This window comes from Tupaia chinensis, unplaced genomic scaffold (genome assembly GCF_000334495.1).
Source record: "Tupaia chinensis unplaced genomic scaffold, TupChi_1.0 Scaffold000126_2, whole genome shotgun sequence".
In the NCBI taxonomy this organism is placed as follows: Eukaryota; Metazoa; Chordata; class Mammalia; order Scandentia; family Tupaiidae; genus Tupaia; species Tupaia belangeri.
This window is the reverse complement of record NW_006159594.1, coordinates 1,895,925-1,920,567: the sequence shown is the minus strand read 5'-3', so window position 1 is coordinate 1,920,567 and position 24,643 is coordinate 1,895,925. Positions and strand designations below refer to the sequence as shown.

The 24,643-nt window shown below is 49.2% G+C and overlaps 1 pseudogene; it reads right to left on the bottom strand.

The window, feature by feature from the left end:
• Positions 1-10,052: 10,052 nt before the first annotated feature.
• On the bottom strand, positions 10,053-19,241 carry LOC102487361 (dehydrogenase/reductase SDR family member 2, mitochondrial-like; annotated as a pseudogene).
• Between the last annotated feature and the right edge of the window lie 5,402 nt (positions 19,242-24,643).

Below are 24,643 nucleotides of genomic sequence, written 5' to 3'. Positions count from 1 at the left end.
CGCCCTTTACAGTACTTAAGCTTGTTTTCATGTTTATTTAAAATATTTTTTTGTTAGTAAACGTAAGGGCCATCAGTATCTTTCAGCCACAGATCACCACTAACACAACTGTAGTCAAACTAAATCGGGAGAACACACATCATGGGAAGCAGTGGGGTGTCTCAGTAGGAGGATATTAGAAAGGACTTCAAAGGTTCGGCTTGTGTTAGGAAACTGTGGCAATTCATGGGAGCCAGACTTTGCTTTGGATTGGATACTGCTAGGAAGCAGAAAGATGTTTCCAATTAGATTCATAATCAAAAGCAGCCGGGTGCAGTAGCACACACCTGCAGTCCTAGCTACTCAGGGCGCTTACACAGGAGGATCATGAGCGCAAGGCCAGCTTGGGCAATATAGCAAGTCTTTTACTCAAAAACAAAACAAAACAAAACAAAAAAAACAGAATAGTAATGCTAAGTATCATAATAATTGGAGTCTAAAGCCTAGAAAGAGAAAAGAAAATAGCAAAGTAAAGGGGTTATTGTTATTGATGAAGAGCCAGAAATCGCTCTTGTTATTGCAGGATAGGGGGATGAACGTTAGGTCATTTTTGTAGTTTGGACAATAATTTTTTTTGTCTGTGTTCATGACTATAGAGCGATCTTGTTTTTGTCTTTAAGGTCGTTATGCATCAGGTTAACTACATGACCTTGTCTGATGTTGGTATTTCCAACTGTTTCTGTTCAGCAGAACAGCTTTGTCTAACGGTGAGGCCAAGCTCCTATCAACATCAAGGCCGGCTGCCAGGGCTCTTTTTCTTATTTTCAGTGCCTTTCAAGCTAAGGAGTACAGGTATTAATTCAATTAGTTACCTTTATTATACTGCCTGAATGGTACAATAATTGACCTAATTATTTTTTAATTATTGATTCAACACCAAGTAAGACTCACTTCAGTAACTGTGTGAGATGCCAAAGTCCTAAAATAGAATATATTCTAAAACCCCAAAAGACCTTATGGAAGGTCCCACTCTTGACTGGAATGCTAATGGGGATCGTCTAGATTCTCCAACCAGCCCTCAACATGACCCTAGAGTTGCTTGGTCTTATTGATTGGCTGGCAGCTATTAATGCCAGCTCTGTAGTCCTGTCCTCAGGGCAGTCCCTTTTCAAACCCAGAAACTCCTGCCCTGGAAAAAATAAAGGATTTCTTGGTACCAGCAGTTAGTGTAATGGCTATGTCGCTGAACTCCCATGTAGTTGACCATGGTTTGAGTCCTGGACCTGGTGGCTTAAATTCATGCCAGGCGCGTGTGCATGCGTGTCCAAGATCCTGAGAGAAGAATGGAGGAGAAGGGATTGTGGCGTGGCCATCCCCACCCGGGCGTGGGGGGGGGGAATGATTTCTTGCTTTCTCTCTCTCTATCTCTCTCTGTCTTTTTGGCGAGTGCACGTGCCCTATAGCAAAAACCTCTAAATAATAATAATAATAATAATTTCTTAAGGAATCATCAATGCAGGAAATCAAGAAAGAAGGGGAGTGCCAGTAGGTGGTATGGTGGTTAAGGTGCTGGACTCCCACATGGCTGACTGCAGTTTGAGTTCCAGACCTGGAGGCTTGCTTTCTCACTTTCCCTCTCTTTCTCTCTCTGTCTCTATCTGGTAAGCACACATGCCATATAGCAAATCAAATAATAATAAATGAAATAAAATAAACAACTATTTTAAAAAGAGAGAAAGAAATAAAGAAAGACAAGAAAGAAGGGGAACCTGGCATGGGGTTTTCTCATGGACAAGCTCACACTGAGGATCATGGAATCTGATTTCTGGACCACATCCACCGCCAGCCCACCACATTGTCAAGTTCCTTATCCCTCCGTGGTACAAAAATTGTACCTCAGTTCCTCATCTATAAAATGGCAAGGGAGAGGAAAAGTGGGAATAAGCTAGACTTTTATATGATCTTTTCCATTTGTCTCTTCCTTGATTCTGGGGTACAGCTGTTCCCACAGCACATGATAAGCATGTTTCAACCTATTCTGGAAAAGGTTAGAGACCAGGTGTACTGGAGAAAAACCAACAAATTTGACAGGATAAACACAACCTGTCGAATGTGAGCTTGGAGTTTATTAATCCTCAGGTGTCTACACCTCCCCACACCTGCATCGATGTTCAACCCCCAAGACATGAAGCAAGGCAAGGAGAGATCTGAGTTTCCCTGAAAAGCTTTGCATAAAGCTAGCTGACAAGCTTTCAGGAGGCTGGGAAGAGAAGAAAGGAATCAGATGAGGATTCCAAAAATTGTTCTATGCGATATAGGGTGCTGGGAGGTGGGATGATCGGAATGTGTCCCCCAAAATTCGAAGATTGAAATGTAATCACTAATGTGATAGTTCTCTCTGGTGGGTTTTGTTTGTTTGTTTGTTTGTTTGTTTGGAGAGGTTTTTGCTATAGGGCGCGTGCGCTCGCCAGACAGACAGAGACAGAGAGACAGAAAGCGAGAAGTCCCCCCCCAGGGGGGATGGCCATGCTGCAATCCCTTCTCCTCCATTCTCCTCTCGGGATCTTGGGCACGCACGCACACGCGCCCGGTGTGAGTTTTAAGCCACCGGGTCTGGGACTCGAACTGCGGTCGACTACGTGGAAGTCCAGTGACATAGCCATTACGCTAACTGCTGGTCCCAAGAGGTGGGTTTTTAGGCTATTAAGTCATGAGGGTAGAGCTCTCATGGATGGGATTAGGATCATTATAAAAGGGCTCACGGGAGGATGTTCATTCTCCTCTGCTCTTCTACCACACAAGGACACAGCCACAAGGTGGCACTTAGGAAGCAGAGGGCAGGCCTCACCAGACATTAAATGCTAAAGCCCTGATCTCAGACTTCTCAGATACTTGATACTTTGACTTTGAGTATTTGTAAGTACTCCAGAAGTGTAATAAAAAATTTTCTGCTCCAGGGCCAGTTCTACAGTTAAGTGGTTTAAGTACTGTGGATTGAAAGCCAGATTTCATATGACCGACCTTAGTTTGAGTCCCAGCTCCTGCAGCTTGAAAATATGCTGGGCGTGTGCATGCATTCCCAAGGTCCTGACAGGAGGGAAAATTAGAAGAGGAAAAAGGATTGTGGTGTGAACATGCTCTACTGAAGGTGCTTTCTCTCTCTCTCTCTCTCTCTCTCTCTCTCTCTGTCTCTCTAGTTCATGTACTCTCTAGGAATTAAAAACAGTTTAATAAATAAATACATTTCTTCTCCTTATAAATTACCCAATCCATGGTATTTTGTTAGAGCAGCACAAGTGGACTGAGACAGAAGGTGATAGTTTATTTTGCTTCGTTTCCCTCCGCCTGTCTATTAAAAGAAACCCTTCAGCTGTGGACCACCTATGCTCTCAGTAAGCCGTCTGGCTGTCCAACAGGGTGTTTGCTTTAGATGGAAAGATGGCCCATCTTTTTGGTAATTTCTGACCTAGTACATTCAAGATCCAAAATACCTGGTGCTCTCTGGTCAGTGTTACTGCAGTAGAATCCAGTCATTAAACGCCAGGACCCCACAACTTGGTCCCACATCTGGGGTGCTTCAGGGCACCAAAGACCCATTGTTACCAAGAACATTTTTTTGACAACTGTCTCTAGAAGCTGGGTCACCAGGAATGGGATAAAAGGAGGCCCTGGTTCCTTTCCTTCTGGGTCCTCCCATTCTAACACTGTCCACACATTTAATTAAGGAAAGCTAGACAGAATTTTTAAATTAAGTATGTAAATTTTATGGATTTAATTGTTGCACTTAAATAATTATATTTTGTCACAAATAGAGCATTCAATTGTTGAAAGACCTCAGCTCTTTTTATGTGTGATTAATTAACTAAGGGCGTTCTCTCTGATCCTCCTTTTCAGCTTGCCCATCCATTTTAATACTCTAGTTTCTTCTGGTAACCTCGTGGGACAGCCACATGGACTGCTCGAGCCATTAACAGGAGATTTGAGATCCTGTGGCTTGAAAGCTTCCAGTGAAAATTCCCAAGGCCATCCCCTGGGGGAAGTGGACTAATTGTTGTTTTGTGCAGAGGAGAGCTTCTGTTTCTCCCTGGAGCCTCACAGAGCAATGGGTTGAAAGTGTTGCCCCTCAGACATATTTGAGCCTGCAGCCTGTTACTTCCTCAAGTCCTCGCTGCCCACACAGTTGGTGCCCCGATGCACACTCTTGCCCTCATCCTGATACCAGTTGTGGATACAGAGGGCTCAACTCATCGCAGCTTTCTCTCTGCTGTAAGTGTGGGGGAGCTGATAACCCCAGGACAACCTTTACTAGGTGGGAAAATGCTCCACTGACGATCACCGAGAGGCATCCCATACTCCTCAGGAGATCCTGGGGTCAGAGCCTTATTGCATACAGTGGCTCACCGCCCCCATGCACCCCTGCAGGTGCTTCCCTTCCTCCCTGACTTCCTCTCACCACTCACTACCTTGCTCCTGCACCCTCATATTCCTCTCTAAAAGTCCTCAGGTTCTGTTTTTAGAACAATCTAGACCTACACATAACTGTGATTGAGAGATAGACCATGATTAAAATCCCAGCCTTGCCTCTTACAGGCTGTACACATGTGGACAGAGTAACTTCTCTGGAACACATAGCAACTAGAAAACATCAACGGTCACTAACGAAATGACCAGAAAAGGGAACCATTTTACCACTGGGATTCGCTGGAACACTCCCTGGATTCAGAACAGTATCTTTTAGCCTTTAAGGGCTAAAGGGACAGAAACTGAGTTCAGCCCTGCACAGCTCTCTCCAGTCACTCCAGCTGTCTGAGAGGGTCCCGACCTGAGGTACAGCAAAGCCGAAGACACACTGTGGCTTGTGGCCTTCATTCAAGCCTTGAATCATGACCACTCCTTTCCTCCATTTCTATCCTACTCCCAGTCTTGTTCATTCGGCAATCAACCTGTGCTTTTTCTTTATTCATAGAAGATGTGCATGCACACACATGAGAGTGAGAGAGGAGAGAGAGATGAGTCCCCTCCACAGGGTCAATCTCCTTCCTCTAGTGCCGCAGTCTGGCGAGTTTCAGGCTGACCAGGCTGAGGATTTGAATCATGGTCTCTGTGTGGGATCTGGCTTCTCTCAAGAAGTCTGTTACTGCTATGCCATGGAGCAGGTCACAATCACCCCACTGCATAGTTGGTGAAGGGCATCATTGCTTTCAAAAGAACAGTTCACTTTCTTGGTAAAATCTGACCCAGGATGTTTTCTGGTGTCATCAGTGTGAGCACACACACCCTTGGGCATTTACTCATTTTGTCCTCACCTTACCCCACAAAACCAAACATCCATAAAACCTTGCACCAACTCTTCAGCCGGTTACACAGTCTCAGGCCTCCCTGGAACCACCCTTTCTACTCCTCGCAGCACCAGGGCCCTCCACCCTGGTACTGTCCCCAAACTCCCTCCTGCCAGGTAATCCCAGACCCACAGTGGAACCTGAGCATAGACACCAAAGATATTTAGATAGAGGTGAGTCCTGCACTGTGACAGGACAAGCAGACCTACTGCTATAAAGGCCGGAGAAAAAACAAAACAAAACAAAAAAATGGGTTAGAGGTTGCAGCTTGCACCGTTTTTATTGGGGTAGTGAGAACAACATCTAAACAAGCTTTAGAGAACCTGAGGGTCAGAAGAGAGAACCTCAGACTGGCATGCCATTACCCTGGTTTAATCATAATCTGTATCTATGGCTGTCCCCACATACCATAGAATTCCCCAGGGCCCTGAGGCTTCCATAAAAGTCCAGAGATGAGGGAGTTAACTTAAAATGTGCAAACATGACACTGTGTGCCCAGTGGACCCCCATCCTCAGAGTCCCACCCCTTCTGAGACTCCTTCTCCTGAGAACTATAACTCATTAGCCCACTCCCCACCTTCCATCATTGACCCTCCTTCCCCTCCTCCTCAGCACACGGGTAGCCCCAGGCCAGCAGAGCTCCCTGAGGTGCCAACCTTGGTTCTCTTACTGTTTTCCACTCATCTGCCAGGGAAAGTGAGCACTGCCCAAGGGCTCCTGGGAACAAAGTAAATACTGAGAGTTCCTCCACCTGCTTCTACAGGACTCTGGGTGACTCTCAGACACCCTTCTACTCAGACATGGTTCTTTCTACACTGTATCTACCCAGCAGCTGGTCCAAATCCCCTGGACCCAGGTACATTTAGCATCCACCAGAGGAGGGGCTCATGCCCACTTGCCATATGGAGGTGAGCTGTGAACCTAATTAGGTGAGGTAAATGCACATCTTACAGTCAGAAAGGACTTAGGGGGACCTTCACTTCTCAGATGTGGAAACTGAGGCTTCCCAGATCTTACTGCCCCACCAGGAGCAGATTTGGGACAAGGACTCCACCAGAAGGACTTATTCCAAATTGTGATGATGCTGGGTTTTTTTTTTTTTTTTTTTTGGGGGGGTCACTTTGGGATGGTCACGCCGCAATCCCTTCTCCTCCATTCTCCTCTCGGGATCTTGGGCATGCACGCACACACGCCCGGCATGAGTTTTAAGCCACCAGGTCCTGGACGCGAACCGTGGTCAACTACGTGGGAGTCCAGCGACATAGCCATTACACTAACTGCTGGTTCTCTGATGATGCTGTTCTATGGTCCTCAGTCAGCAATGCTCAAGAAGGACTGTGGTCATGGGAGTGGAAATTAGCACAGCCATTACGGAGAACTCTTCGGGGGTTCCTCATAAAGCTAAGAAAAGAATTACCATGATCGAGCAATGCCATTTCTGGCTATTTACCCAACAGACTTAAATCAGTTTGTCAAAGAGATATATGCATTAAAGTACAATTGATAATAGCCAAGTTATGGAATCAACCTGTGTCCATCAACAGATGAATGGATAAAGAAAATGTGTTGTGTATACACAATGGAATATTACTCATTAGTTTTAAAAAGGAAGGGAAGTCTGTCATTTGCAACAACACGGAGAACATTATGCTAAGTGAAACAACGCAAGCACAGAGAGACAAATATTGCATCTTCTCCTCGGAATCTGAAACAGCTGAACTCACGGAAGCAGTGAGGAAAAAGTGGTTATCCGAGGCTGAGGAGTGTGGGAAGTGGGGGACAATGATCAAAGGGTGCAGAATCTCCGTTAGGCAGGGAGAAAAGTGTTTTTCTTTTCTTTTCTTTTCTTTTTTTTGAGATCTATTGCACAGTGTAGTGAATATAATTAATAACGGTGCATTATATGCTTCAAAATTAACTAAGAGTAAATTTCAAATGTTCTCACCACCAAAAAATGGTAAGTACAGAGATTATGTATATGTTAATTAGCTTAATTTCATTATTTCACACTGTGTTCATAAATTATAACATCACTTTGTGCCCCATCAATATATACAATGATAAATTGTCAATTATTTTTTAAGCTTATCTATGTCATTCATGAAAAAGAGTAGGTGTGCCTGCATAAGGGAAGTAGGGCACTCGACAGAATTTGTGCCACAGCCCCCTTCCCCGGCCTTCCAACCTGTCAGGGTCTTGGGTGAGAGCACGTCCGGTGTGCTTTCAGGTTGACTGGGGCTCCAAATCCACAGCTGGCCACGTGGCTTCCTGCACTGCAGCTCAGTATGCCACCGAGGCTGGACCAAATTGTCTACTTATAATAAAAATGTTCAATAGTAATAATAATGTAAAAGATGGAAGGAGGAGGAAGAGGAAAAGAAGAAAGAAGGGCTGCAGGATGCAACCCACAGTTGAGCTCTGGCTGTGCCTGTCTTCCTCTAGAAGCCACTGAAGCTCCAGGCCAGGCTCTGCTTTCTGGGAACCCAGGCTGAGGCGTATGTTTCCTTCAGCTTTCCCTGAGCTGCTCAGGGAGGTTGGTGACCTAAAGTTGTCACATCAAAGTGCCTACCTTCCCAGGTCTGGCAGCCTGGGTATGACTCAGATATTTAAACAGAGGAGGGGCTGGGTTAGGGGAGCTCAGGACGCCCAGTTTCATGAAGGAGAAGGGAGGAAAGAACTCAGACAGTGGGAAGGGAAGGAGCAGCAGCAGGGTTAGGCATTACACAGCCAGGAGACCCTCCTCCTCTCCCGTACCTTCCAGAAAACAGGTTGGGAAGCAGGGATGCTGAGGAGCTATAGAAAGTTGTCTCTGCTCTTGAGTGAGGAGAAACCAATTACCAGTTACCTTCCCCACCTTCTCCCCTGTCTCCCCCCACCCCCCAGCAACCTTGTTCTTTTTCATTCCCATGAAGTTCCTGGAAAGGAGTAGGAGTCTGACTGCAGAAGGCCAGAGGAGAGGCCATGCAAGGAAGCCCTGGGGTCTCAGGCAGCCCACAGACACCAGCAGAGGTTGCTCGTGGCTTCCTCTGCTTACAGTCTTCTCTACTTACAGGCCCTGTTTTACCAGCCCTTCACCCTTTGTCTGCTGACTCATGGGGAGACCTCAGAGATCGCAGGGAGAAGCAAGGGCAGCTGGGCGATTAGAAGTATATCAGGAGTTAAACTTTTCAGGGCTGGCTATGGCTCCCTGTCAGCCACATTCAAGGGAGTAATTGTAGAGAGTGGAATGAAGGAATAAAAATGTGGGCAGGATTAAAGGAACCAGCAAGGGGTAGTGAAGCAGCCAGGAACTAGCAACAGTGATTCCAAGTCTGCAGGGACCAGGGAAGCCAGCCATAGCTGGTGGCTGCAGAAGGGGCAGGGGTTGCCTCAAGCAGACACATCACTGCCTTCAGAGAGAGGCCGGGGCCAGGGAAACAGCTGCCCTGCCCTGCTCTCCTGCCGCCACCTGAGGCAAAAAGGTTTCCATGATGTGCTACTGTAGGGCAGAGGTCTCTGTTCACGGCTGTACCTAAGTTCCTAGACCAGTGCCTGGCATGGAGTGGCCTCAGTAAGTGTATCTGCCTCATTTAGCAGTGAGTGCTTCCTGCTGTTTTCCCACCACACTGAAAGGACTTGAGGGAGGCTGGATTTCTACTTGGGCTCCCCAGGGTGCCTGGCACAATACATGACAGGTAGTGAGCAGTGGGACGTAAGTGCTCTAGTAATTGAATTACTCTCACAACAAGGTGCCATCCCCAGAGTGTCTGAGAGGCTTCAACAAGGCTGACTGAAGCCAATGCTCACTGGAAACTTGTCAGCTTCTCCTGCTGGACCATTTCAGGCAATAGAGATGTCCTCAGGCCATGGATGACTTCAAGGCCACAGCTTTTCCACCACTGTGATGAGCCTTGGACACAGAAGGTTGGTGCCCCAAATAGGATTCAGAACAATGAAAAGGCCTTTTCCAAAAGGAGCCACCTCTTGGCCTACCTCCAAGAGGAACTTTACCACTGACTACTCTCTTTTAAGTCAGAGGTTCTCAGCCTGGAATTGTAAGCAAGATTTGGTGAAGCTTTTTCTTCAGACTCTCAAATGCCTGTGTGGCCCAGAAAATAGTAAGAACTATTAGCCTAGGGAACCTTTCTACCTCCCCCACCACGCCCAACAGCCTTGCTCAGCCTCCAGTAGACCCAGCTCAGAGGATGAGTGCAAAGGCAGTGAAGCAGCACTCTCACTCCAAAACATGGTGGGACTGCAACAGGCTCAGGGCAGTGAAGGAAGGCAGGAAAGAGGAGAGCCTGTCCCCAGCTATGTGACCCTTGGCTCCACACTGCCAGGAGCTTCCAGACTTGAGGATAAACTTGAGTTTATTTTATAAAGAAATGTTTAAAGCATGAATTATAGAGAGAAGGAACCAGGGTCCTTCAGGGGCCTGAGCTTCTACTCTTTTTCCTTAAGATTCCTCCAAAGTGCTAGCCTCATGCAATCCCTAAGCTCCAGAGCTCCACACCAAGAATCCCAGATATTGGTTGGATCAGCTGAATTACAGCAGTCATGCACAGGAGTCCCAAGGATGAGAACACTGAAGGTTTTTCTTCAGTATATTTCTTCCCCAAGCCTAGCATGAGTGAACCCCAAACTGCTGGTCTGGCTGAGCTGCAGACTCTGTCCCCAGATCCAGATGGTCTCCTGGTCTACCTACCTTCATGCTCCCAGGCCCACACCCAGGCTACACAGCCACCTCCTAGTCCCTCAGAGCTGAGGGGAGAAGCCAGCCACCACGATGTCCTCACTGGTGATGTCGCTGGCTCCAGGGAGCACGGGGAGAATACAAGTCCCACACAGTCCTCGGGCCACCCTATCCTGGATAGAATGAGGATGTGACATCATCGCCTTAAACTCCAGGGCTGCTGGTCTGGGGCTCACAGGTCACAAGTGAGCGTGGGCTCCCTGGGGCACCCAGTGGACTCAGCAGTGTTCCTTGCACGCTCCAGGGCATGTAGACCCCAGACTTCAGCAAAAGAAACGGCCAGTAGATGGAGTGGGCGTCTGCTCTTGAGACACTCAGCCTCCCTTCCCCAGGTATACCCAGATCACCAAGGCTCCCAACCCCACCCCCTCTGCAAACACTGACTCTCCTACAGGTGGATCCAGAAAGCCTCGTCCTTATGTAACTGGGCACAGGGAAGCATTGGCAGAGTCAGTTCTGCCAAACAAGAAGATGGGCAGGCCAGGGTCACCCCCAGGCAGAGGACCATGGCAAGTGTGCCCCTCTCAGAGCTGGTGGACCGGGCCACAGCTGAGCTCAGAGGGCAGGGAGGATCCTGGCCGAAAGGATGCAAACTGGGGAGGGTTTCCGTAGACCAGGCTGGGAGATGGGGACAAATTCTAGCCAGGTCTCACCATGGTGCTGAAGTCAGTCTCAATGACTCCTGGAACCAGGCAGCTCACCTGGATGTCTCTGCAGGCCAGTTCCAATACCAGCATCCTGGTGAGGCCCAGCAGGGTCGTCTTGCTGACGTTGTAGGCCCCCAGCTCCCGGGAAGGGAATCGAGAGCCTGCTTAGGACAGGGGAGTAGAAGAAAGCATCCGCTAGATTTCTTACCCACCGAGGATCCCACTGCCCCAAGCCCAGAGCTCAGCCCAGGGCAACAGAGATAAGGAGGGGCTCTGCCCCAGGCACTGTCCCTGTGGGGCTCCAGGGACTAGAACAGAGTCTACCTTCACCCTCTGCCAACCACGAGCACAAGGACCAAGCGCTTGCCACATGTGCCATGTACGCAGAAACAGAAGAGACCAGGATGACAGCACCCCACCTGAGAGGAGACAGGCAGGCACAGGAGAGGTGTCGCTAACAGCTCAGCAGTGACGGAGGCACTACGGTGCAGTCGCTAAGCAATGCGGCCCTCACAAGGCGACGCAGGTCCTATTATCATCATCCCCATTTCACAGCTGGGGAAACTGAGGCTCAGAGAGGCTTAGTAACAGCCAATGAGTGGCAGAGCTGGCGTTCCAACCCTAGTTCTCATAAATAGGACGTCCATGTTCTTAACCTTTATATTCTGCTGCTGCTCCCTGGGAGGAGACGAGCAGAAAATCAGGTGCTTGAAGGAGAGGAAAGAGAGGGCTTGGCGATGAGGCGTCCAGGACAGATGGCAGATGCCTATCGATGGGCAGTCTCTAAGAGACAGCTAGAGCTGGGGGAGACGAGAAATGGCAGTCAAGAACTCTCTCTTCTCTTCAAGACGGCCCCAGCCATTTCCTAAAGAGTGTGTCTGCAGGGAGAGCAGTCAGATTTGCAGGTCTGGGACAGAGGCAAGGTCCCTGGAGACCAAGATGCAGGGAATGGGGAGGGGCCTAGGATGGGCTGTTCCCCATGGGGAGAAATGGGGCAAACCCTGTCATAGGTTTCAAGTTGGTGAGGAGGGATCATCCAGCTGTGGGGAGACTGGAGAGTAAGTCAGGTGACAATGACCAGCCCACAGGCTGAAGCACAGCCTCGTGCCAAACCTGGTAAGGTCAAGGTCAAGAATAAGGAGAGCATGCATGGACCCTCAGAACATTACCCTCACCTTGCAGCCAATGAAATTAAAGGGTGAGGCAGGACAGTGGGACCCAGGGGAATATGGAGACCCCCATCCCCCAGAGACCTTTTCTATCCTCCACTCCCTCCTAGCTATGCCCAACTCTACTCCTGTGCCTGTCTCCCCAACTCCCACTAGTCCCCACCCCCAGCCTGCATCCATACCCCCTCTTCTCCATGTAGGGCAGCAGCTGGCTCAGCAGCAGGGCTGGGGCCTTCACGTTAACACTCAGGATCTGAAAGGAGCAGACCCAATGGGGAGAGCAGAGAGACATCACCAGCCTGGGCCTGTTCTCCTGACACACGTGGAGTCCTACGATCTGAGCAGCAGCCCAGATTGTGTGCAGGTGTGAGAAACTAATCCCCTCGGAACCAGCAGTTGACATAATGGCTATGTCACTGGACTCTCATGTAGTCAACCGTGGTTCGAGTCCCAGACCCGGTGCTTTAAAATCACATCTGGGGCATGTGCATGCGTGTCCGAGATCCTGAGAGGAGAATGGAGGAGAAGGGATTACTGCGTGGCCATCCCCCATGGGGAGTGATTTCTATTTCTCTCTTTCTGTCTCTCTGTCTTTTCTGGTTAGCAAACACGCCCTATAGCAAAAACCTCTCCAAAAAAAAAAAAAGAAAGAAAGAAACTAATCCCCTCTGTGAATGGCCCAGGCGGTGTTTCCAGCTTGCTGACGGTTTTGCAGGCAGGTTAGTGATAGACCTGTGAGCAGAGCCCTGGAAATGCAACTTGTTCAGGATGGAGCTGAGGAAGAAAATGCCCAGACCTTTTAAAGAAACTAGACCATGTTCTGATTGTGCAGAAAGAAGCTATAAGCAGAGGCCACTGGAGAAGGACTGAAAGCAGGTCAGATGAGGGGATGCAGGTGCTGGGAGCAAGGAAGATTTCTGGAAGAGCCATTGTCTGTGCTTTCTTTTGTTTATGCTCTTGTCTTGTCCCGGTAGAATTTAAAGCATACTCACACGCAGCGAGATAAAATAAATCAAATCAGTATGATGTGTAAAGGAATGGAGAACAGGGAACATCAGTGTAGAAAAATAAGAAGCAGGAACGAGTTTGGTGCTCACAGTTCACAGTATGTGGTTAGGGCTGTGTGTTATTTCATTCTTTACTCACAAAACCGTGGCTGTGTGGGCCTCCCACACACATAGCTTTATTACAGGCTTTGCCCTGAGCTTTCAGGTGACCAGAACAGAGAGCGGGAGCCCAGAGAATCACCATTCGGGAGGCAGGTGCCTATGGGACCCTGCCTGTGACTAACATATGGATCTGGGCTAGGCCACTCAATCCTCACACCGCCTGGGAACTCAGGTGGGTTTGGGAACAGGGAAGAAGCAGAAAAACTGGCTGGAAAAGATGCAAAGACGGAGCCCAGAGGCTAGGACAGAGTGTCACTTGGGACCAAGGTGGCACCAGTGATCCCTCCTGGGGATCAGGAGACGATACAAGGCAATACAGGTCCTATGTCATTATCCCCATTTCTCGCCTGAGGAAACTGAGTCTTGAGCAAGGTCAGCTGTGTCCTGTCGCTACAGAGTGAGGCAACGCACTGGTAACTGGCCGGGCCTGTTCCCTGCTTCACCTACGCCTTTAGCCCTCCCGTGCATCTCCTCGATGCGTCAACCAAGCGTGGCTGCAGTCCACCTGGTGACAGGCTATCGGTGTCAGGGATGACCCCCATGACTGCAAGAAGTGGCTCAGATGTCTAAAAGGGGAATTACCATGAGGTCTCCAAAAAGAGGAAATTGAAGATTAGACTTCATAATCAAAATACAACCCCACTGGGAACCAGCAGTTGGTGTTGACTGCAGTTCAAGTCCCAGACCCAGTGACTTAAACTCGCACCGGGCACATGTGGGTGTGTGTATGCCCAAGATCCTGAGAGGAGAATGGAGGAGAAGGGATTGCTGCATGGCCATCCCTCCTGGGGGGGGGAGGGGGGGGGTGATTTCTCACTTTTTGTCTCTCTGTTTCTCTTTGTCTTTCTAGCGAGCACATGCACCCTATAGCAAAAACCTGTCCAAAAAAAAACACAACCCCACCAGCCCACGGGATGTCTGCCCAAAATTCCGTGTGCATCAGACTGAGGGTCAAGCTGAGAGGAGGCCCCTCCTAGACTCAGGAACCATGTCTGAGTCAAGGGAAAGGTGAGAGTCCCTCCCTTACCAAAGAAACCTTCCCCATTAGAAAAGAAGGGAGAGGAGCTCTGTGTGTCAAGAAGTCCTGAGCAGAGGCCTCTCCGTGGGCCTGAGAGAGGGTGCATGGTCTCAGGTACAGGGAGGGCTGGAAGAGATGTGGGCGTGGTGGCAGGTTAGATCTCCCCACTGAGCTGGAAAGAATGGAGGTCTGTCTGGGGAAGGCCTCAAAACTGACCCAAGGTTAAAGTAAGTGATAAGGAACTTCCCTCATAGGGCATCTACTGAAAACTGCATCCAGTTCAAAGCAGAGCATCTGGTAAATTCTAAATGCATTTTGTGTCTATTTCACCTCGGAGGAGATGGCAGATGTGATCAGGGGACAATTACTCCATCAACGATTTCTGTCCAGTGATGCAGAATTGCTCATTGAATTCCAAGTCCTTGGAGAACAGAGGGGAATCAGAGAAAGTAAGGCCGGATTGCCGGTATGTGCCCTCAGCTTCAGAAGAGAAGATTTCAAACAGTTCCAAGAAAAGAGTCATGATCCCATGAACTGAGACACTAAAAAGGAAAATGACTCAGGAGGGTTAGGAGACTGTCAGCAATGAAACCCCAGCTATAAAATCACAAATGATCCTTCTGAGGCTTAAGAGCATTGCTGAAAGCCTGAAGAGGCTGCTCAGCGGGGGCTGCAGGGAGCTCAGATTTCAGGTCATCTCTGAGGCTGAGCGAAGGGCACCTAGCCAAGGGCAGATAGAAAGGAGAGGCCGGCAGGCCGGAACTGCTCTGGCCCGGTGCTGAGGGGAGAGGGGGGTTGCTAACAATGGCAGAAAGAACTGAATCCGGCCCTTTTATCTGTCAGAGGAACAAGGGACAAAACATGGCCATGGGACAGCAGTAGCAGAACAGCAAAGCCCAAGATGGATTTCAAGCCATGTTACAAGGTCTCTCCTGGACCCTGTAGACGAGGTGTCAGGATCATTAAGTGGATCCATTGCAGGCTGAAATGTCTGCTGACGGCTGGATCCCGTCCTGACAGCAGGTTCACCTGACAGACCGGGGAGCCCTAATCTAGGAATAGTAGGTAGCCTCTGCTGCAGGTACAGGTCACCGAAGACGAGCACCACTACCAATATGTGTCCCCATAAAAGGATGCAAAAAGTCTGGGCCAGTCAGGTGGTGTGGGGTTAGAGTAGCTGGATTCCACTTGGCCAAGTGTATGGTTCGAGTCCTAGACCTGGTGGCTTGAGAAGCACACTGGATGCATGTGCCCACAGTTCTGAGGAAAATGGAGGAGAAAGGGATTGTGGTGTGGTCATTCACTCTGGGGGATGCTTTCTCTCTTTCTCTCTCTCAATCTCAATCTCTCTCCAGCAAGCACACACACCCTATAACAAAACAAAAGGAAAAAAAAAAAAGGATGCCAAAAATCCAAATTCTTGGGGCCAGCATATAGCGTAGTGGTTACATCGCTGGACTCAAACATGGCTGATCGCGGTTCAAGTCCTGAAACCCATGGCTTTAAACTCACACTGGGTGCGTGTGCCTGTGTGCCCAAGATCCCACGAGGAGAATGGAGGAGAAGGGATTGTGGCATGGCCATCCCCCCATCCCCCCACCATGGGGTGATTTCTCACCTTCTCTCTCACTGCCTCTAAAAAAAATTATCCAAATTCTTGACTCTTTCAGAGATTCTTTCTGTATGTTCACAGTTGTATCCCCCAAACCTGGAACAATGCCTGGTGCATAGTAATAAATATTTGCTAAATAAATAGTGATATAAGTATTGATGAGAGAATAAATGCAAAAGAGGAAGAGAAAAGAAGGCTTAAAGAGTATAGGAGCCAGATTTAAAAACAAACGAGGGTCGGGAACCAGCAGTTAGAGTAATGGCTATGTCGCTGGACTCCCACGTAGTCGACCGTGGTTCGCATCCCGGACCTGGTGGCTTAAACTCACGCCGGGCACGTGTGCGTGCATGCCCAAGATCCCGAGAGGAGAATGGAGGAGAAGGGATTGCGGCATGACCACCCCCCCTGGGGGGTGATTTCTCGCTTTCTATCTCTCTGTCTCTCTCTGTCTGGCGAGTGCATGCGCCCTATAGCGAAAACCTCTCAAAAAAAAAAAAAAAAACCAAAAACAAAAACAAAAACAAAAAGAACAAACAAACCAGGGTCCAGCAGTAACAACACTCTGTGATGCTGAACCCAAACAGGAAGGTCCCCGGTTTGCATGAGGTCTCTCTAAACAGAGATCCTGGCTGGCAGAGGCTAGGGTGGATCATAGCATGAAGCCCGTGTTGGAGATTCTTCTCTCCTCTTCCGGAAGAAATAAACAACAAAACTCAAAAAGTAGCATCAGGGCACTTTTTGGGAGAGGCAGTCAGAGGTTGCTTTTACAGCAGCCTTAGGAGGGGAGAGGAGACCTTCAGCCAGCTTCCTGGGGTAGCCTCTCACCTCGTCCAAGACCTGCTCGCTGGCCCCACAGTGCTCCACCAGAGGGCTGGCCACAGCATTGCACACCAGGAAGCGGATGCTCCCACAGCGCCACTGGGCCTATAGGAGGGGGCTGGCGGGAGTGTGGAGATGGCCTGGGGAGCTTCACCCTCCCAGAGCATCACAGGTGCATGGGGCACTTAGACAAAGCCTGCAGATCACATGCCTCCTCCATGAGGAATAGTCACAAAGCTTCTGCAAAACCAAACTCTTACAGAAGAAAGTGTCCTGGGTGGGCCCAAGGACAGGCTCCCCATGCTGAGGCCTTGGAGGACTAAGATGTTCTCCCTCTGGGGTCACCTCTCCTCCCTTTAGGCTCCTCCCAGAGTGTGGGTGCTGTGGAAGATCCTCTCCTGTACAGACCACTTTCCAGATAGGCCAGTGAATAGTGCAGTCGGCTTGGTCAGACTGGAAGCAGTCAGTCCCAGGACGATTCTAGAGCCTCCTGGGCTCTGCAGTGAAGGAGTTTCTCCCTGTTCTCCTCTCTTTCCTTCCATTCACTGGCCCCTCACCATGGTCACCAGCTGCTCCCGGTCTTCAGCCTTCCCCAGGTGGCACATGGGGCCCGTCTCGCTCAGCCCCTCCCCCTGCAGCGCAGCCACCGCGTGGTCCATGTTCTGTTGCTTCCGACTGCTGATGACCACGTGGGCCCCATCCTGGGCCAGTCACTGTGCAATGGCCAGGCCGATCCTGCAGGTAGAGATGGTGACACAGTCAGCCTCAGCCTCACCCCTCATTGTTCGTCTTTCTACTCAGTCCTGGAAGTCAACAGAAAGCCGCGCCCCCTGCCTACAACCCTGAGGCCTCTTCCAGAAGCCAGGGATTCTGTGAGGGTTCAAGACCCATGGGGCCATCAGGGCACTCACCCTCCAGTGGACGTGTGAGCACGGCTACCTGGTCAGCCAGGACTTCCTTTTAGTCTAGCCCACTGCTGCTCATCCTCACAGAGAGCTCAGCACAGAGACAAAATGGGTCCCAGTGGACCCAGGCCACTGCTTCCTGCTGAATCAGTGCTAGGAAAAGAACAACTGCACCGCGCACTGATGTCATCAGTGAGCACAGAGGTAATCTACCCCCCTCCTCCGGACAGACGAGGCCAGCAGAGAAGGAGGCAGCAAGCCAGGCTGGAGAGGTGAATTTCAAGCACTGTGCTTTGGGTCAGCAAACCAACCCGTGAGAATTCCCTAATTACAAAACTGACAAATTGGAACATCAGACCCAACATTCAGTAGACAAGGATTCGTTTTCATTCATTCTCTATAAGCAAGCACTGAGCTCTTAGAACACATCAGGCACCAGGCCAGGACACCTAGGACAACAGCACATCCAGCCCTGGAACCCTACTCGAAAAACAAAAACAAAAACAAAAAGAACAAACAAACCAGGGTCCAGCAGTAACAACACTCTGTGATGCTGAACCCAAACAGGAAGGTCCCCGGTTTGCATGAGGTCTCTCTAAACAGAGATCCTGGCTGGCAGAGGCTAGGGTGGATCATAGCATGAAGCCCGTGTTGGAGATTCTTCTCTCCTCTTCCGGAAGAAATAAACAACAAAACTCAAAAAGTAGCATCAGGGCACTTTTTGGGAGAGGCAGTCAGAGGTTGCTTTTACAGCAGCCTTAGGAGGGGAGAGGAGACCTTCAGCCAGCTTCCTGGGGTAGCCTCTCACCTCGTCCAAGACCTGCTCGCTGGCCCCACAGTGCTCCACCAGAGGGCTGGCCACAGCATTGCACACCAGGAAGCGGATGCTCCCACAGCGCCACTGGGCCTATAGGAGGGGGCTGGCGGGAGTGTGGAGATGGCCTGGGGAGCTTCACCCTCCCAGAGCATCACAGGTGCATGGGGCACTTAGACAAAGCCTGCAGATCACATGCCTCCTCCATGAGGAATAGTCACAAAGCTTCTGCAAAACCAAACTCTTACAGAAGAAAGTGTCCTGGGTGGGCCCAAGGACAGGCTCCCCATGCTGAGGCCTTGGAGGACTAAGATGTTCTCCCTCTGGGGTCACCTCTCCTCCCTTTAGGCTCCTCCCAGAGTGTGGGTGCTGTGGAAGATCCTCTCCTGTACAGACCACTTTCCAGATAGGCCAGTGAATAGTGCAGTCGGCTTGGTCAGACTGGAAGCAGTCAGTCCCAGGACGATTCTAGAGCCTCCTGGGCTCTGCAGTGAAGGAGTTTCTCCCTGTTCTCCTCTCTTTCCTTCCATTCACTGGCCCCTCACCATGGTCACCAGCTGCTCCCGGTCTTCAGCCTTCCCCAGGTGGCACATGGGGCCCGTCTCGCTCAGCCCCTCCCCCTGCAGCGCAGCCACCGCGTGGTCCATGTTCTGTTGCTTCCGACTGCTGATGACCACGTGGGCCCCATCCTGGGCCAGTCACTGTGCAATGGCCAGGCCGATCCTGCAGGTAGAGATGGTGACACAGTCAGCCTCAGCCTCACCCCTCATTGTTCTTCTTTCTACTCAGTCCTGGAAGTCAACAGAAAGCCGCGCCCCCTGCCTACAACCCTGAGGCCTCTTCCAGAAGCCAGGGATTCTGTGACGGTTCAAGACCCATGTGGCCATCAGGGCACTCACCCTCCAGTGGACGTGTGAGCACGGCTACCTGGTCAGCCAGGACTTCCTTTTAGTCTAGCCCACTGCTGCTCATCCTCACAGAGAGCTCAGCACAGAGACAAAATGGGTCCCAGTGGACCCAGGCCACTGCTTGGCACATGGCAGCCAGGGCCAGGACTGCTTAGTGCTAGGAAAAGAACAACTGCACCGCGCACTGATGTCATCAGTGAGCACAGAGGTAATCTACCCCCCTCCTCCGGACAGACGAGGCCAGCAGAGAAGGAGGCAGCAAGCCAGGCTGGAGAGGTGAATTTCAAGCACTGTGCTTTGGGTCAGCAAACCAACCCGTGAGAATTCCCTAATTACAAAACTGACAAATTGGAACATCAGACCCAACATTCAGTAGACAAGGATTCGTTTTCATTCATTCTCTATAAGCAAGCACTGAGCTCTTAGAACACATCAGGCACCAGGCCAGGACACCTAGGACAACAGCACATCCAGCCCTGGAACCCTACTCGTGGAGCTTCCCAAGCTGAGCAAGGATGCAAGACACCAGTCAAACAGTGACACCAATTATTCATTTTGTTGGGTCATCGGGAAAGTCCTGACATATTTCTCTAGGTGTTATATGCAAAAATGTGTCAGGACTTTTCCGATGACCCAATAATTAACTGCCTCTAGGTGGAAAAGTAAGATCGAAAGAAACTCTCACTACTGGAAGGAGAGTAAGTAAACTTTGGAAAACAGTTTGACATTGAATGGGGACATTGAAAATACAGACCTCTAACTGCAGAGGACTCTTACATCTTGCAGAAAAGTTGTCATGTGTGCACCAAGAGAACATACACACACGTTCACAGCAGCATTCTTTGTCATTGCCTCAAATTAGACACAAGTCCACATACCCAATAAAGGTAGAATGGATCAACTGTGTTGCATTTATAGAACAGAATATTATACAGCATTGAAAATGGACTGAAACTACACTAAACAGCATAAATTAATTTTAAAAAGATATTCTTGACGCAAAAGAACACATTATGTGATGCTACAATGTTCTAAAACAGACAAAACAACTCTATGTTTAAAATGCAAATGGTGGGGGCCAGTAAGTGGCATGGTGATTAAGGGCACTGAACTCTCACATGGCTGACCATGGTTCAAGTCCCAAGACTTGGTGGCTTGCTTTCTCACTTTCTCTCTCTCTCTTTCTCTGTCCCTCTATGGTCAAATTAAAATGAGTGACTAAAAATAAATAAAATAAATAAAGTTAAATCAAATAATTCTTTTTTAAAATGCAAATGGGTGGTAAAACTACAAGACAGTGATTATCACAAAAGTCAGAAGAGTGAGTATTTCTGGAGTTAAACGGAGGTTGTAATTAGGAAGGGACAAACCAAAGGGCTTCTGGGGTGCTGGCAGTGTAGTATTTTATGAGTAATTGATGGTTATACACTGTTCATGGATACACACATGCTTATGTGTGTATGTGTGTGCACATACAGGAGGGAATCCTCAAAAAATTCATGGAAATGTGTATTACAGGGTCAGCAGGTGGTGTAGTAATTACATCACTGGATTCCCACATGGCCGACTGCAGTTCGAGTCCCAGACCCTGTGACTTGAAAATCACACCAAGCATTTGTTCATGTGTGCTCAAGATCCCTGGAGGAGAAAGGATTGCAGCATAGCCATCCTCTGGGGTGGGGGAGGTCTCACTTACCCTCTCACTGTTTCTGTCTCTCTCTCTCCTTCTTTCTCTCTCTCTCCCTAGCAAGCACACACACTCTAAGGCAAAAACCTCTTAAAAAAAAAAAAAAGCATATTGTGAAAAAATTATGGATGTGTTTCTATTTTTTCACCAAAATTAACTCATATTTTAACTCCATTTTTCACAAGTTTTTGAAATCCCCTTGTATACTTTTCCTGTATGTAAATATTTCACAATAAAAAAGTTTCTAGGCCAGCTCGATGGTGTACTGGTCATGTGCTGCTTGAGAGCGGTTGCATCCCACATGGTGACCACAGTCTAAATCCCCTGCCCAGTCAGCCTAAAACACACTGGGCATGCACGCACGTGCTCAAGAGTCAACGGAGGGATGACCAGAGGGAGGGGATCATGGCATGTCTCTTCTCTCTGTCTCTGTCTCTCTCACATGCATACATGAGCTCAATCAGAAATAAAGAAAAATATTCAAGTTTAAAAAGTAGAGATTACATGTTCATAGTTAAAATTCCAGCAGGTCGGGGCCAACCAATGGCGTGGTGGTTAACAGTGATGGACTCTCACATGATCGACCGCAGTTTAAGTCCTGGACCTGGCGGCTTGCTTTTTCACTTTCTTCTTCTCTCTCTCTCTTTGTCTCTCTCTGATAAAATTAAAATAAATAAATGAATAAATAAAATAAATAAAGTTCAATAAAATAATTCTTTTTTAAAAAATTCCAGCAGGTCAAAATTAGTTCTCCCAGTTCTCTTCTCTGTGGTAAACATGCTTGTGTCCCGGATACTCTCTCTACGATGTTCTATGTAGCAGGCTTAATTTAAACAACAAGCTTCCCCAGCTCACACAGGACTTCCTAACCAGAAAGCAGAGACCAGAAATGAGGGGCTGCCCACATCAGAGTGAGCACCTTGAGGCAGGCTCCACTCCACCCATCAGCCTCAGAGCCCTGCCTAGGGTCTCGAGGGCATGGACTGCTCAGTGAGGTCTGCGGGCCCTAGACGCTAGATGCATGGTCCATGCTGACCGGACTGGGAAAGCCATGACTGGGGAGGTTGCAGCTCTGTAGGACCTGAAAGGCTGAGAGGGTTTGAACAGGGCAAGCAGCAGGACTCATGTTCCTGTCTAGAGGAACAAACTGAGAGGAGGAATGGAGGATGTGAATGTTCAGGGTGCTTGGGAGAGAGCAGGGACACCTATGTGGCTCGGGTGCAGAAAAAGCAGGCCGCGGCTCTCAGTGGCATGGGCAGGCCACACTGAGGTGAAGCTCTCTAAAGGGAGACCACAGGGAGCTGGGCCAGGAAAAGTAGCCCCAGCCAGATGGGAGCATGGAGACCTAAGCCCAGGGGATCCCTGGGAAGGGACAGAGTGTGATCCTGTTGATATGCACCAGTGTAAAGGCAGGGTGAGGGTCTGGCTCTTTCATGCCTGGAAGACTCAGGCATGAAAAGTATCAGTGATGCTTGTCAAGGGGTCCCTCTTTCATCCAAACCCCAAATTTCCCAACTCCACATCAAAGTTAACCCAGAAGCTCTTGCCTCCCCCCGGTATGAGATTCCCATGGTCTTGCCACACCCTTCTCTAATCTAGGAATCTGATTGGCTTCCTGCCAAGGGAGGTAAGAAGGGAGCAGTTGGAGCAGGGGGTTAACAGGGCACTCGGGGGCATGAGGTGTGCTTTTCCTGGGCGGTAGTGCCAGGGAGATGAAAACAAGCAGGCTCCAGCACCTCTGGGCCCAGAGGCCAACACACATGAACTTTCAGGAGACTCTGGTGTGGGATGTCTGCTAGGTCTTCATCAGTTCCAGACCTGCTTTGGCCACTCCATCATCCAGGGACTCCTGGTTACTAAGCAACCCCTGCTTACCTACCGCATCTCTCCTCGTTCCTTAGCAACCCTTGCATAACCCAGTTCCCTTGTGTCAGGGGTCGGTGTCTGTAAATTGGAAGTGAATGGGTGCTGTTCAGGGATGGGGCGGAATTTTAGATTAAATATCTGTAGCTGGTGTCATAATGAAGGCAACCAAATGCTCTGCTTTGGGAAAGACAACCTCGGTTTCCCGTTTATGTCTCTTCTGATATCGTATTTCCAGAAACACTCTGCAGGTGCTACACCGCCTCCCTTTTTCCTCCCAGCTGTTTTTGCTCCGCTCGCTCTCGCATGTTCTCTCTCCTTCCTGCAAGGTCATATTTTCCAACCTTACATTTCAGGGGGGTGAGGGAGTTCAGCTCTTGATTGGTCTACCTTGCCTACACAGGGCTCCGGATTCTAAACACTGTCATGCCCCTGGGGAAACTCCTCTCCCCCCAGCTGCAAGCACAGATTAACCCACTATCAAGGGTGAGGGGAATCAGGTCTTCTTGGCCAAGAGGAGAGTAGGGGGAAAAAAAGAGGACTCGCATTTTGTCGGCATAGGACACCCCCTGCTGGAAGGCCAGAGTCATAGCACTTCAGAGAAGTATTCCATGTCAGCGAGTATGTGGCTGTCCCTTTTCCCGCCTACAGCAGTTCTAAACAAGCCCTGCTTTTTCACTTTCTCTCTTTTGCTCTTTGTCTATTTCTGGACAAATTTAAAAATAATAATAAGTGAAGTTAAATAAATTTTTCTTTAGGAAAAAAAAAAAAAAGCTTTGTTTCAAAAAAGCCCTGCTTGGGACCAGCAGATGGCATAACGGTTACATCGCTGGATCCCCACGTAATTAACCACAGTTTGAGTCCTGGACTCAGTGGCTTAAAACTCAAACCGGGTAGGTATGCATGCCCAAAACCTTGAGAAGAAAATAGATGAGAAGGGATTACAGTGTGGCCACCCCCCAGGAAGTGATTCCTCACTTTCGCTCTCTCTTTGGTGAGCACACATGCCCCATAGCAAAAATCTCTCTTAAATAAATATATAAAAGCCCCGCTTATCTGAACTTGGCTCTAGGTGGTTTTCAGGAAGGGCGACCTACTGTAAGGAGACAGCCCTGGCTTGTTGCGGGTAAACAACCTGCAGAGATGAGGTCAGGCCTCCTCAGTCTCCTTGGCTTCCCCTTCTCATACAAGTGGTGAAGACGCAGCTTCCAAGGGCACTGGCTCACCAGCTGCTCCCTCGCTCAGCTTACCCCAAAGCACACGGCTGGGCCAGATGCAGCAGGGCTGACTGCAGGGTCTGAGGTCCCAGTGGTCCAAGCCTGGCACTGCCTGCTGTCATGCCCCTCCCCATGCTGATCAATCCAGATGCCAGAATGTGAGGACGGGAAGCCAAATGGACACACCTTCGACCTCGCCCCATCCTGGAGTTGATGCCTTTCAGCATTGGTCCACAGAGAGAAGTGTAAAGGAAGGAAAGGACCGGGGGAGATTAGGAAAGAGACAGAATGCAAGGCAGAATCATCAGACACACTGAAAATCAGAGACAGGGCAGGCAGGTGGCATGGTGGTTAAGGTGCTGGACTCACGTGTGGTCGACTGTGGTTTGAGTCTCAGACCTGGCAGCTTGCTTTCTCATTTTCTTTCTCTCTCTCTCTCTGTCTCTCTCTGGTAAAATTAAAAAGTGATAATAGGGGAAAGAGACAGAATGCAAGGCAGAATCATCAGACACACTGAAAATCAGAGACAGGGCAGGCAGGTGGCATGGTGGTTAAGGTGCTGGACTCACGTGTGGTCGACTGTGGTTTGAGTCTCAGACCTGGCAGCTTGCTTTCTCATTTTCTTTCTCTCTCTCTCTCTGTCTCTCTCTGGTAAAATTAAAAAGTGATAATAGGGGACTGGCAGGTGGCATAGTGGTTGAGGGCACTGGATTCCCACATGGCCAACCATGGTTCGAGTCCTGGACCTGGCAGCTTGCTTTCTCA